This window comes from Euprymna scolopes, chromosome 1 (assembly GCF_053919585.1).
Source record: "Euprymna scolopes isolate OS-2025 chromosome 1, ASM5391958v1, whole genome shotgun sequence".
Lineage (NCBI taxonomy): Eukaryota > Metazoa > Mollusca > Cephalopoda > Sepiida > Sepiolidae > Euprymna > Euprymna scolopes.
The window spans coordinates 45,389,105-45,405,821 of record NC_136482.1 but is presented as its reverse complement, the minus strand read 5'-3'; positions in this window follow the sequence as shown (position 1 = coordinate 45,405,821).

Genomic DNA, 16,717 nt, shown 5'->3' with positions numbered 1-16,717 from the left:
GGACTTTTCATATCAGACAATTGCTATTTACTTGGACGTTGCCACAGCTCCCCCTTTTTGGGGGAGGAGAGCTGATTTTCATTGTGGGGAATCAAATACAGCAGACTAACCTACAGGCAGAGTTAACTGCGTTATTAACATCGTGGAAAGCTTAACTGGCCTGCAGCCAGAGTTAAGTGCGTGAATCTTAGCCGCTATGACGTGGCGTTATGGTTAACATCGCTAAATTTGAACGCTTTATACTTACTTTTCTTTCACTTTCTTCCCCCCTTTGCGTCACGGTTTCGGGCCTGTTTGCCTACTGCCACTTTTGTTTTCGAAACACACACCTACAAACACCTGTGCAACGCTGGATACCATGCTAGTAAATAGTAAAACGGCATATTTCGATTATTGCAATTTGTAAAGAGATATTCCACAACATTGTTACAAGTTATGAGATGGGAGTTGTTGATTTGACCAAGCTCTTATTTTTTCCTTCAGCAGTTTTTTTTTTCATTCTATTTTTTTACACAGAACATTACATCACTCTTTCATATCTTCTAACATTGATCGATAACGATCAGTGACCTATTTGTGTCACACCAATTTCAAAACGATTATTTATGAATTATTAACAAAATGCTTTATCAGTTTGGAGACGGGGAAATTGGGTTTCTTTTTTTAATAGAAATAGGGAAAATATTGTAACATTTTTCGATTATTTGTAATTTCGATAGTGCGGGAAATTATGAAGCGGACATTCTTTTCTATAAGTGATTTTTATTTTTACATTACGTATGAAAAAAGAAATAACATAATTTTTAGGTGGGCGATAAATTGCTATAAAAATTAACGAGTAATGAGCACTAATTTCTTGTAAAGTTAAGATATTTTTGTTTTTGTTTTAAATCATCCAAATTATTTTTTCAGCTTTCAACAGAAATAGAATGGATACATTTGTAACATTTCTGTTTTTCTATTTTGATATGTTTATTTTGGTCAGGGGTATTAACGCATTTTACACAAGCTTTCCTTGGCCAATCTACATAATATGAAGCAACATGTTTTTTTCACATCAAACTAACCAGTACATTTAACTATATACTATTTTCAGTTTTCAGAGAAAAGGAACAGCCAAAATACTATTGATTTTTTTTCCGCAGATTATGAATTATCAGATTTACAAATTCTTTTGTGGCATATATATTTAGTTAAATTACTCTTTTATATTCCACCAGGGCAACGCCAGGTAACGCGTCCAGCTAGTGCTATATGTTCTCCAGTATCTGAGGAAAGTAATATAATCATATATTTATATAAAATCATATGAGACGTCTTCATAAACGTATATATAGATGTGTGTAATCTAATATAAATATATATTTGTTCATTTCGATTCTATAGGCTACAGACTTCATATAGATATTGTTCGTGTGGATTTATGAATAATACCTTATCGTTTTCAAATAATATCTCAAAATAAATCATATTAGATAAAAACTGGGTAGCTCTCTCTGATAGTTTGACATCTGAAATAAAGGCAATATAAATGTGGACACTTATATGCTATAAACAATACCCGCTGAGCTCATTTCTTAGTTATTTTAAGTATGCTTGTCACTCAACGGATAGAAATCATTGGGTTATTATTATCTTTGACATGTCAAATCAACAATGTTTCTTAAACATTTATATTTCTCGGAATAATACCCATGAATATATTTATTACAAAATAATGTTATATATCATATATATATATATATATATATATATATATATATATATATATATATATATATTATTTTATTTTATTTTATTATATAATATATATTTATATATATAATATATTATTATTATTATTATTATTATTATTATTATTATTATTATTATTATTATTATTATTATTATTATTATTTATTATATATTATATATACAGAAAAAGAAAGAGACAGGGGAAAAAGAGAGATTGCCATTTTTTTATATATTTGCATACACATAATTGAATGAACAGAACTGATAATTATGACATTCTGGAACACGGTTGCAAAGTGTGTTGGATAATATTTTGATATATTTTGTTTAGTTTAGTTCATAAAAAAGGGAATAAAGAAATCGTAGACGTTCTTTGTAAAGTTTTAGATAATTCGCAGCTTACTGAACTTTAACAATGGATATAAGCAAGTTAGCCATCTAGTTTTTATATTTCTGATTCCTAGGTATATTTTAACGGCTAATACGTAGGTAGAAATGCTGATTTGAAAATGCAAATATATCGATTTTAAATTAAATTGAATTCATAGTAATATAGCACCAAGTAAACAATTTCAGTCGAATTTAGGCATTTTCTCTTACAAAATCACGATATGGATTTAGATTAAAATCAGATTAAGGATTTTAGACATGAAGTAACCCTCTATCCTTATTTCCATATTTGTACCGGCGAAATATTTTTTTTTATTTTGGAAGAATTCATTTTACGTTGGCTGAGGCAGGTATTTCTCTAATATATATGCATATATATATATATATATATATATATATATATATATATATATATATATATATATATATATACTTAAATGTAATATACTCAGTTCGTGTGATTCAGTAAATTTTTACATACCAATATGTTTTAAGCCAAAAATGGTTGACTTAAAAATCAAGCTACAAAATTATCACATTTCATAATTGAGCATTAATATACTGTGTGTGCAAAATCAAGACTTTAAGACAAAAGAGATAGTAGGGTCATCAGCATAGATGTCTATGAATGATGTAAGGATGTGATTTGGAAGATCATTAATGTAGATCAGGAAGAGAGTTGGGCCCAGGATGGACCCCTGAGGCACTTCAGCATTAATGCTGAGAGCTTCTGATTTTTGCCCATCAGCCACTATTCTGATGAACCTATCAGAGAGAAATGATGTAATAATTGAGAAGACATCACAAGCTATACCGTAGTTGAAAATCTTGTTAAGTAAACCTTTGTGTCATACTCTATCAAAAGCCTTTGCTATGTCAAGAGCTATTGCCCTAGAAAGGTAGTCTCCACCGAGAGATTCACTAATCCTATGATATACCTGTAAGCACATCTGCTGTAGATATAACAGAACGGAAACCATATTGTGTGTCACTAAGAAGGTTATTTTTGCTGAGATGGTTGATAATTTTTCTATTTAACACAGATTTCAGCAACTTACTCATGACGCACAGGAGATTTATTGGGATGTAGTGAGAAGGAGATGAGCGATAACCTGAATTCTTAAATACAGTGCATACTGATGAGATTTTCCAGGGTGACGGGAGCAATTCTCCCTAAGACAACGTTTAAATAGTTTTGAAAGGATGAGCGCTAGTTCTGGATTAATTTTTTGAGTACTATAATTGGAATACCGTCGGGGCCGGTTGCTTTACTGTAATCAAGGTTTTTGATTAGCTTGGCAACATCACGTACATATATATGTATATCACAGAGTATGTTTTCTGATACACGAGGAAATATTAGAGGTTGGCGGCCTTGGTTGCACAGGGTAGAATTAGCTGCAAAGCTCTTGGCAAAGAGTTTGGCTTTGTCTGATGCTGACCAAATGACCTCAGGTCCATTTATGACAGTTGGGATAGAACACACTCTTCTATTCAGGATTCTGTTTGCTATTTGCCAAAACTGGTGGGAACCCAGCCGATGCTCAGCTTCTTTGGACTTGACGGACTGAGCATACAACTCTCTTGCATTCTTTATTACCTTTTTTCATGAAAGCGACTTTAATCTCAGTACATCTATTACTTTGGAAGCAGTGGAAAAATTGATTTCTGTGTGCAATGGGAGCTGCACATTTTGGGGAGAACCACGGCTGGCTGTTAAGGGTTTGCTGGAATTTTTTCGAGGGTAATAAATTGTCTATACATACAATTAGCCATTCCGTCAGGTCTCATACTATAGAAGACACATCCGTTTTAAACATAGAACGCAGAGGTAGATCTTATATAAATGTACGGAAGCTATCCCAGTCAGCCATAGAGTATCGATATACTGTACAGTGGAGAGGTACATCTGAGTACTTATTACATTTCATTTTTATTTTAACTGGTACAACAGAGTGTTCGGAAGATCCAAGTGGAGACAGAACGGAAGCTGAACACAGTTCGGAGCAAGTTGTGAGAAAAGGGTCTAGGAGACTTGCATACTGGCCCTCAGTATCGGGCACACGGGTGGGTTCGTGAACAATCTGAGTGAGGTCAATAAGCAATGGAGAAATCATGGCAGAACCTCCGCTCATCATAGGTCTTGTTAGGGTGAGTTAACCATTCCACATTGTGAACATTGAAGTCTACGCAGACATGAATATTAGCTGAAAGATAAACAGATAGGACGTGTTCAATTTTCTCAGATATGCGTTTAAAGATAGTAACTCCGCTACTGTGGGGGCGATAGAGAGCAAATACAAATGCAGTTGTTTCTTTGGAGATGTCCCTACCACATGGAAAGCCATCTTTTATATAGGCACATATTACATGCTCATGGCGATCTTGGGGGTCAGATTAAGAAGTTTAATTAGAGGATCCTTTAATTACGAACTCATCTAGGGAAATGGTCTGTCCAATGCCAGTTTAGCTTAGAAATAATATGTCTGGTTTAGTTTCCTGTAATTGGGTTTCAACCTCTGGAAGGTTAGAACGTATATCCCTGATGTTCGAGAAGGAGACATGGTAGCGGGGGCCTATGTTAGAAGTTGGAGATCCAGGTTTAATCGTGTATTCTTTTATTGAAACTTTTCATGATGGAGTTTGGGGATTTTTGGAATAGGTCGAATGAATTGCTTGAAGCAGGGCAGAGAGGGAAAGTAAGAGAGAAATAGAAATTAAGAAATATTTTTCCATGAAATGATTATTATGAGAATCCTTCTAAATATAATGATTCCTATTTTTATTATTATGCTGAAATGGACCAGAGAAGATTGCAAATTGCAATATTATGATAACTTAACTTCATGATCTCATATATTTATTGCAGATATTGATTGTGTGACACTCAAAGAAAGCAATCCATTTCATAGACGTGCCTCAAAAGCAGAGATACGTCATTAAATTTTTGGCAAAGTGCATTTGAATATTATGGATTATGTAGAAAAAGAAATTCTTGAACGTCCAATATCACTAGTTTTAATTGTATAACTTCTGTCTTTGTAGCTTTTCAACATTTAAGTAAAAATAAAAGGATTTTCCTTGTGAATGACTTTTGTAATATATATTTTAAAATGTTATATAGTCCTAACATGAATTCTGCGCATCACCACGTTTTCTTAAATAAATGTAATAGTATTTTAAAAATATAAACATGTAATCATTCTACATGTATTCAATATTATTATTTATTTATTATGAGCAATGAAATAAATAACAACAGGAGCAAGAACTTGTCGTCTGTTATCTGAACATTATGGAAATAATGTGGATTCTCCTCCAGATAAGCCTGAGAGCCGTGTGTGCTATAAGTGTGAGAGTCTTAATAATTCTGCTAAGGTGTGCCAGAGTCGAAGTAGTACAAGAAATGTTTACTGATAAGCACTAACACGATTTTATCGCTGCAACGAATTCCGAGACAAGATATCCTCGTCACGTTTCCCCTTACAAAGCCATTAGCGCAAAATAGCCTGTCATTAGCGTCAGAATTGATTATGTGCAGTGTTCATTACTCGTAGACATGGGATGTTCCCGGTCTATACTTAGCAAAAATCGTTTAGCATGTGACGCAAGCAACGAGTGAATGTTATTACCATCAAAGCTTATCCGAAGCATAGTGTAGTGTAGGAACTGTCACGATCTGTACTGAGAAAAGTAGCACAGCTGCAGTTGACATCTTCGTGATGCGGGAAAAATACTTGGTTCCGACCTTCTCATTGGAATTGATGCAATGATATATTAAGATGGCATGATCACAGCAGATAGAGGATCAACGTTTACAAAGCAAAAGAAGTCTGTGTGCCCATTTCTATTTAAAAAAAAAAACTTCTATGTAACTTTTGACCACAGAGAAAGGGAGTAGAAAACGAGATGGAAGTGGACCATGAACTAAGCGCCAGATCAACTGGGCAATACAATTCTAGAGTACGCACTTTCTACTAATAATCGACCTGTATACGAAGATATTCACATATGGGTTATTAGCGGTTGGTTAATATTATACCATCCCACAGGTACGTCTGAGCCTCCCAAAAGAATAATTCCTGTTCATATCTACTAAAGACAAAGTGCGATGCATAATAACCGATAATTAAATCAACATGTTCATAGTTTATCGGCGCACACATCAGCATTCGTAGAATGCTGATGTGTGCGCCGATAAACTATGAGAGTGGGTTTCAGGAGTTGATTGCTGAGTTCGAATATAGCCTAACTAAAGACACGGGTCCATGAGAGGCTGTGATCATTTCAGACAGAAATAATCAAGAGAAAACAAGATTGTGTGACACGATTTTATTTTGGTGTAGATGCAGTACTCTTATTAATGACAGCTATCATCTTGCAATTCGTATCCGGATGCAGCTCACTCGCCCCGGGCAGGATCGTACCTACATACTCTAGTCAAATCTATTTTGCTGCGATATGGCTCCACAGTGATAGTTACTTCAGCTTACGTTTATGACATATACGTAAATAAAGAATAATCTGTAGATGTAGTTCGTATGAAACTAGAATCCTTAAGTTTAGTAACACAGGCCAGTACACGCTTAAAGAATGTGCGTTAGTGTTAAGTCTTGAGGTCTCGACGAAGTGTAACAGTTTACAATGGAAGCAAGTAGAGCCAGTTCCAGACTTACTTAATGTGTTGACACTGTGCCTAAAGTTCTCTATTGCTATACATTTGAATGGCATTTACCTGCCTGTGGATGACTTGGAGCAATGAAGTACTGTAAAGACGAGCGACTACGGTTAAAATTAACGATAAGACAACGGAGTTGATGATGATTCTCTCAATCAAATAGTGACCGAAACTTTGACTAGAGTATATAGATACGATCCTGCCATGGACGAGTTACATGTATCCGAATAAGAATTGAATCCATGTGTTAAAGCGAGTTCTTTGGCAAACGGTGTTGGAACGATTTAGTACTGTTTTGGCATATGCGTACTGGCTTTGACCGACAAATGAAGCTCCACATATCAATATGCGGTACTTGACGACACGTTACAAGCCGGTAGTCGTACACTGCAGTGACGAGCAAAAGTTGTCCACCCTTTACATCGACTGGTTGTGCATTTATCAATGGTTGATTAACAGTATAAAAAGGCACGAGTTATAAATAAAGTCATAAGTGGTTTTAATAACGCGTCTAGGTGACAATTACAGGTTGCAGATTGATATTTCCCCTAGTTCTTTCAGAGCAGAATCAAAGAACATGATTGATATAATGATGCATGTCTCTAATTCTCTGTAATTGACATGCGCAATCTTAACAGATAAATTGAAATCTATTCAGATCAGTGTAATTCATCAGATAATTAGATATCCTGAAATTCGCCGAAGCGCATATTTTGTCTAAAATAATTCACTATTACACTATTAATCTCAAACACAAAATTATTTGTACTAATTTACCATTGTCCTCAACTACAAAACTTATCTACTATTAATTCCCAATTAATCTCAAACCCAAAATAGTTTGCTAAGTATTTACTATTGTTCTTAACTCCAAACTTATTTACTCTTAATTCACTATTAATCTCAAACCCAAAATTATTTGCTATTAATTTACTATTACTCTCAACACCAAGCTTATTTACTACTTGCATTTCTGCACGGTGTTGCTCGGGCCCTACGTACTATTTCTAGCTTGTCCTAGGTGTGAATACACTCTATGTAAAATTTCAAATGTTTAAACCAAAATTTGTTTGAGTAATTTCGTAGAGACCGCAGAAGTCAAATCATTTTACATTTGACCCATATTTTCACCCCTTAACATTTATTATGGTTTCAAATCACAATACAAAGTTTTACCCATATCCAAGTTACCTACATTTTAAATTTACAGTCTTTAAATCCAAAATTGGCAGAGGAATTTGGTAGAATCTGCAAAGGGCAACGGTTTCAACTTTGACCTTTTGGCAGCAAAATTTTCGCCCCAAAACTGATTAAAATGCTTAATAAATGTCTGAATACTTGTTATGTTTAAATTTCAAATGTTTAAACACAAAATTAGCTGAGTAGTTTGCCAGACACCGCAAAGGCCAAATATTTTTAACTTTGACCCCTTGGCAGCTCAAATTTTCGACCCAAAATTTTGAATGTAGGTTACTTGAACATGAATCAAACATTTTAATTTGATTAGAGCACCTAAGAATAATTGTTAAAGTGTCCAAATTGGGGTCATAGTTTAGAAAAAAATGATCTCTACGGTCTCTACCAAATTACTCAGCAAAATTCTGGTCTAAACATTTAAAAATTTACATAAAGGGTATTCAAAGATAGGACAAGCTTTTTAATCGGTTACTCTTAATATACATACAAGCGTGTTTTATAACTAGGAAATTATGATTACGTAACAATAAAAAGTTTTTTCATGTATGAAAGACTGGCTGGAAAATTCGAATGGTTTTATATTACTTTTTACTAGCAGGACGCGTTAACCCGTTAATCAAGTACGGTTGTTTTTGGTGGCCAACCCCCAAAATCCCTATGTTGACAACTGCTTTTGACACGCCCAACCTCCACATGTTCAAAACGGCTTTTGGAATAGGCAATTCCAACCGCCTCATGTTAAGGACGGTTTTCGGAATCGACACCCCAACCATTGAGAAGTACTTGTCTCTTCCTATTTTGAATGATATCTTCGTTATCAGCATAGTCGTTACCTGTAAAAGTCGTCGCGTTAAAAACTTGTGGAGGTGGAGCTAATGTAAAAATGTACACACACAAAAAAAGATATTGTCTTCTCTGTAAAGCGACCCTAATGAGTTAATATTCTAACTTTCTTTTTTTCACAGGATTGTAATCTGTAAAGTGCGACGACAGTTGAGTAATATGCACATTTAGTTTGTTTTTTAATACGATTTTTTTTCTGTAGATGGCGATGTCACACTGTATAATTTTTGAGCATTCGTTTATTTTTTTGTAGAAGAGGATTCCGTAGTATGTGATTAGTAAGGTATCAGCCAATCAAAATGAGCGGAACTTGAGAAGCGATAATTTATTATTTTTGAATGGGAAAATGAAAGGATTATGTTATGTGCACAATATGTAAGAAAATATTGAATTTGATCCGGCTTCAATTGGTATTGGTTGGAGCACTAAATATTGAGAGAGAAAAATAGGAACCACTTCCTCTGTAGATATGGCGATTGTGATGGTGTTTTGAGCATAGAAAAAAGGAAAAAGTGGAAGAAGGCAGGCAGGCTCGAACACTACCTTGAAGGAGGAAAAGAACGTAAAAGAAATTACGTGTTTGCCGTTGCGTCCATCGCCAAACTGGCAAAGGTAAAAATTAAGGCTAGTCAATGAAGAAGGGTGGATGACTTTAGAAAATATCGACGATAAATAGATATGTAGAAATGTGTTATTGGATAAGGAATTAATGTTTTTAGTCCAAAAAAAGTGTCGAGGTTCAAAACGATACCGATCTCGTGAAAATCCATCGCCTCTATCGAAAGTTATTGGCAGACATACAAGCATGTATACATACATACATTTAATCAAACAGCTGAGATTTATATTATAGACTAGCCTGGGTGGCCGGCGTTGCCCAAGTTTTTGGAGGTGTGTGTTGAGTAAAAAAAGTTGTAGTAGGCAGGCAGGCTCAAACCCGTGATGCGAAGGCGTAAAAAAGTATAGGTGTGTGTGTAAGGGTGTGTGTTGAGCAAAAAAAAAATATCCAAACGTAATATATAAGTGTCCTATGTGTGAAAAACTTTTCCCCAGCACTCTCCTCTGAATATTTGGTCTACAGACGTGAAACTTGACATATAGGGTAAATGGACCTCGGGAACACGTTTGTTTGGTGTTTAGCTTGCGTAAATAGCTGCCAATATGTAAATTAAAAGAAAAGAAAACAGCAGAAGTGATTCACCTTATTGCGTAGCATGCACACATACATTTTTAGCGTTAACTTGCTTGTTTTATCATTGTTTTATTCATCTATAATTTTTTAAGCGTATTTTACGGCTTCGCATATACATTTTTAAACAATATATATATATATATATATATATATGTGTGTGTGTATATATATATATATATATATATATTTATATAAAGTGAAATAAGACACAATTAAATATCAGGTGGAAAATCCTGATAAATATTACTAAAGGTAATACTTTCAGGGTGATCCTAGCCAAAAAGGAGAAGCTCAATATTTAAGAATAGAGCAATATATAAGTTTAGTGGTTAAAGTTAAATTCTGAAAATCAAAATATAGACACGTATATTCGAGTATAGAATTTATTGTTTGGCCAAAAGGAATATATAGAAGGGGGTTATGTTAATTTCCATAATCAATGGATTCTCAATAATGGCTCATATCATTAGAGGAAATGAAATGCGGTTAGCAAAATGTTCAGCTGTGAATAGACACGTATTTTGCTTTTCAGCACAAATATTGAAAAAAGTAAATAGCAATAAAGCCACCTCCTTAACAACTCTGATTAAAGACCTCCAACGTAGGAATAGTCCGTACTCGCTAAAATGGGGTGTATTGAAACAACCCAATCCATACACTCCTAAATCCAAATTTTGTAATCTTTGCACTTCAGAAGATGTTGCAATAAGAACATACCCTAAAACCACAATAAACGCCAAAAATGAACTTATTTCGTTATGTAAACACAGGAAAAAATTCAAGTTTAGCCAGTTCACAATCACTTAAGTCACCATACCTAAACTAGCTATGACAATATGTCCCTACATGTATGCACATGGCTTTACATATGTATGTGTGTGTATGTATGCATACATTAGTGGTTGGATTATGTATGTATGTATGTATTCATGTTTGTATGCGTGTTAATGTATATATATATGTATATATGTATGTTGTGTCAGGTCATGTCGTATGCTACTGGTACCATGTAACCCAGTACTACCTGCCTCATAGTCGGGTCACCGGCGAATAAACTGGTTCCCCAACCAGACTTGTTTGGTGAGGACGTTGACTAGTCTCCCTGAAGGATTAAAAACAAGACCTTCCAAATGGCGAATGAACCTTTCTTTGGGGGTCAACGGCCAACTAGCACTGTGTGTTTGTGTGCATGTGTGTATGGGTTGGGGTGAAGAGGGATCCCGTAAGCCGTGGTGAAGGCAACCTTTCTAGGAGAAGCACATCTCTGATTTAAAAAACCATAACGCGGGAGACTATTGCCCGCATTAAGCTGGTCTGCAGTTTAACTTGTTTCTGGCTATCTTGCTCTTGCTTGTTGCTGGATCTCAAAATTTTGAACCGAGAGAGAGACTTAGATGTCGTACAAAGCTAAGACACTGTAGCATCATCTGTGTATAGATACTCCCTCAGGAATTTGTCTATAAAAATGGTCCTGTGGCGATGGAAAAGTTGTGACGCGTGGAAGCTTGAAATGCTGGAAGCATGTAATAATTGATCTCAATGGCCCTCTTCAGTGTCATGCCTGCTTGAGCATGAGAATTCAACGGTAGGACTAAAAAAAAAAAAAGAAAATCCTTTTTGGGCTCATGGACTTTAAGTGTCTGAGGGAGTGGCACTCGTCTTACAAGTTGCAATCATCATGTATGTATGTATTTTTGTCAGGTCATGTCATATGCTACTGGTACCATGTAACCCAGTACTACGTGCCTCATGGTCGGGTTACCGGCGACTAAACTGGTTCCCCAACCAGACTTGTTTGGTGAGGACGGTGGTTAGTCTCTCTGAAGGATTAAAAACAAGACCTTCCAAAGGGCGAATGAACTCTTTTTCTGGGTCAACGGCCAACTAGCACATTATATATTTGTGTGTGTATATGTGTATTGGGGTGGAGAGGGTTCCCATGCCATGGTGAAGGCAACCTTTCTAGGAGAAGCAAATCTCTGATTTAAAATACATTAAGCGGGAGACCAGTACCCGCATTAAGCTGGTCTGCTGTTTAATTTGTTTCTAGCTATCTTGCTCTTGCTTGTTGCTGGATCTCAACATTTTGAACCGAGAGAGAGACTTAGCTGTCGTACACAGCTAAGACTCTGTAACATCATCTGTGTATAGATACTCCCTTAGGCATTTGGGCTCAGGGATTTTAAATGTCTGAGGGAGTGGCACGCGTCTGACAAGACGTTGCAATCATCATCATGTATGTATGTGTTTGTGTATGTATATGTGTGTACATGTGTATATATATATATGAATGTGCTTCTAGGTAATTTTATTTCTTTATGTATGTGTGTATATATATATGTGCATGTGAGCATGCGTTATATGTGTATATATGCAAGTTTGTACATGTGTATATGTGTATGTATGTATATATATATACATATATGTATATGTGTGTATATATGTGTGTATGTGTACATGGATGAATTACTGAGTTACACACATTTGCCGTCAATTAGTACGCTCTGTCTGCATCTCACCTGACCATCTGTATATGGAGGCAAATGGGGCGTACTCTCCCACTCTAGAACAGAACTATTAGATAAACCCGATCAATTGTTAATCTATGTATATATTTATAGTGAGGTGCAGGCGCGCTGTATATGTATATATATCGATATGTGCACCTATATCTCCATATAGAACTATCATGTATGTGAACCTGATTATTTGTAGTATGTATACGCTAGTATGTATGTGCGAGTGTGTCATATATGTATACACATGTGTATGAGGATGTTCGGTCGTATACAAAGGCGCAGGTGTACATCCTAAACACACGCATGTAGGCACGCGTGGATGTATATGTAGTTCCCTTTGTATGTGCATTTATCACATGAATACAGGCGCGTATGTTTTGTGATGTGTATATATGCATGTGTGTATACATATCCATGAGTATATGGATATGTGTGTATATATATGTGTATATGCATTGGTATAGATGGATGTATATGTGTATGTGTGTATGTTATATATATATATATATGTGTGTGTGGGGGGGGTCTATATACATGTATCTGCGCTTATGTGTATGTATTGCTAGATAGATATACAGTTTATTTATTTTTTTTTACAAAGGCATCACCACATTATCAAGGCCCAGAGGCCACTCAAGGATAAGGGTTAAAGGGTGTACAGTAGAAATTGGTCAATATAGTAATCATTAGTAATGAAAATTTGGTAAATTTAATAACTTATATGGAACGGCTCATCAAGAACTTATTTACTTTAGACTTGAACACAACCATATTGTAGTCAGCCGGAAAGCAGGAAAACGGAAGACAATTCCATAGGCGTGCAGTTCTAAGAAAGAAGCTTTGTTCATGGAATCTACGTTTAGGTTTAGGCACAGATAAAGAGTGGGGGGGGGAATTATTGATAGTGTTTACAGCTAGACGAGTGTTTCTTGTGAAAGTTTGGCGAGGGGAACCATAGATTGAAGCTCAGTTGAACACTTTCCATGAAAATAACGATACATCAGAGACAAACTCGCAACATCTCTTCTGTGAGATAGAGGTTGCAAGGAGGAGAAAAGGACATCTCCTACGAGGCTACGAAGTCTATTTTGAACTCTATCAATGCAGGACAAGTCCTTTCTAGCAGCTCCTGCCCAGATGTGGCAACAGTATTCCATCCTTGGACGTACCTGGCTCTTATATTAATATTTAGATTCAACCACGTTTGGACAACCTTACACTTATCCCTACATATGCATCAAGTTCTCCCATTATAAAAAGAGCTAATTAAACCCAAGTATGCAAATCATTCACTCCAACATCGATTCCAACCCAACGAATAGCAAAGCTTATTTATCCATAGATCGCCTCCAAACAGAAATATATACGTTTTAAATAAATTTAATTAAACCAGATCACACTACGGTCACAAGCGTATTGAACAAACTGTATCTCAGTAAATCAAGTTACTTTTAAATATGGCGTCATGATTAAAAACACCCAACCTTTAACTCACTTAAATAAGTAATCCCCTAAGCATTTCAAAACTTTAGACCATTACTCATCTCCATTTCCACCTCACCTATTCACACACTAGCACAGCAAAAACAGCACATCCACCCCATCCCATGCACACCCCATCTAAAAATCCACAAGAATATATATTTCCCGTTGTAACCTAAAATTAAGAGGTCAACACATTTGAGCGAAGCTTAACACGCAATTCTCACACCCCGAAGAAATTCTTTAAGCACATGCCTGCTCGCCGAAACCTTCCCCCCTTCTCTCCTTACCCTCTCTAACTTACCCTCCTCCACCTCGTTCCCTCATCTAAAAGGCTTCCTTCACCCCTTCTAAACAAGAAAACGGACCAGTAGTTTACCGAGAATCTAGCCCATACCAGCTAATCGTCCAACACATTGGATCGAATAATAATCTCTCCGAATATTTTCCAACCCAGCCTATTAATTTTCGAGTTGCATCGCACCATAAATATGCATATATAACTCTACGCGCAAATTCAATTACCTATGGGAATATATGCAATCGAATGGTATATTAATCCAATATCTGATACAGCTCCAAAATCTTAAAAGATTCTGGATTACATCTACCAAAATATATTCAACTCACCAGCGAATACGGCCGCCCCGTATACCTTTCGGAAAATCACTATGGAGCAATCACGCATTCTGTTATATGGGATTACTGCCTTCTCCGCTGGACCAATAAATCCCCGGAGGAGATTATACTCCTTGCGATAATGGACTGCCCAGGTTGTATAAAATTCCTTTCCTTATAATTATTTTCATATAATTATTATTCACCAACCAAAAACCTTTTTTTTTTCAATATTTGTGCTGAAAAGAAAAATACGTGTCTATTCACAGCTGAACATTTTGCTAACCGCATTTCATTTCCTCTGATGATGTGTGCCATTATTGAAAATCCATGGATTAAGGAAATTAACATAACCCCCTCCTATATATTCCTTTTGTCCAACAATAAATTCTATACTCGAATATATGTCTATATTTTGATTTTCAGAATTTAGTTTTAACCACTAATATATATATATATATATGTGTGTGTGTGTGTGTGTGTGTATATATGTGTGTATATATATATGTATATATATATATAATCTCTTGTAAATTTGTGTGTGCATGTTTTTTTTGTTTGTTTTTTTTTGCTATTGATATTCATATAAAAACCACTTTTTTCTACTTATTGAAAATGAAAATACAATTTTCTCATATATGGGTCGTGGAACTGCGTTCACTAGCAAAAGATCTGGCTAATGTGTATTTTCTTTTAAACATTCACCTTAATTAATCCGCTATTAGTTTTTTTTTCGGTTCTCTTATGTAATAATTATTTTTATTTTACTATAATTTTTATATTACTATTATTCAAGTAGATATTTTGAAGGACTTATACTTACATAATATTTGCGTAAAAGGTTATAGTAAACATAAACCTATTTCTATATATATTTATGTATGCGTATATATTTGTTTAAAAATTGTTGCCTATCAAACTTTTCTTTCAGTTTTCGGTCTACAGACATGAGACTTTATATATAGGGTATTCGAACCCATGCGAAATTTATATTTGAGTTTTAGCCAGGGGAAACACGGTGAAAATGTGTGAAAATTAAAAAAATGACATTTTCCAGGTGAAGCTCGAACGACGGCATTACGAATATGCATGCGTAACGTAATAGTCATTAGTTCATGTTTCAATTTTAGCCTTGCAGCAAACATGCCTTTATAGTTTGGGATTAATGTTAAAGGAAAAAGTAAATCGTAAACTAAACGTGTTGGTTTCGATTCTTGTTGGATGGCGTACGAGTTATTTTTTCCTAAATTTTTAACTCATTACTACATATTGGGTCTAATCTATATGTCTATAAAAGTGAACGTGTCTGTCTGTATGTCTGTCTGTGTGTCTGTGTGTCTGTCTGTCTGTGTACATTTCCATACGCAATAACTCTGTCAATTTTTAGTCTATAGACTCGAAATTTGAAATACCGGGTACTGAGATTTGGGAAAATCGATGTGAAGGGTGTCAGCCAGAAATTTGGCTGTTAAGGGGTCAAATTTCAACGATTTGACCTTTAAGAACTCTACCAAACTCCTCCGACAATTTTGGGTCTAGACACTTGAAATTTTAGATTTAGGTTCCTTGAACATGGATCTAACTTAATAAAGTGATTTGAGCCCGAAACAATAAATTTTAAGGGGTCATAATAGGGGTCAAAGTTTTAAAAAATTAACCATTTTTTTTTTTTTTTTTTTTTTGCTTTTTTTGCACAGCATACACCTCCAAACACCCGAGCAACGCCGGGCACCCCTTCTAGTAAAATATAAAAACAAATACGAAATCTTCATTAATCGAAATACCATTTTTAAATGTATTTCTGGCGACGTGTAATTACATATATATATATATATATATATATATATATATATATATGTGTGTGTGTGTGTGTGTGTGTGTGTGTGCGTGTGTGTGTGTGTGTTTATGTGTGTGTGTGTGTGTGTGTGTACGAGATCATTTCCAAAAGTAAGACCTTCTATTTTCACTCCACCCGAATGAATCAGAGGAGATTGCAAATTTCATTGTTATGATGAATGAATTTCTGATGACTGAATTCATAGATTTATGACCTGAATCTCTGCT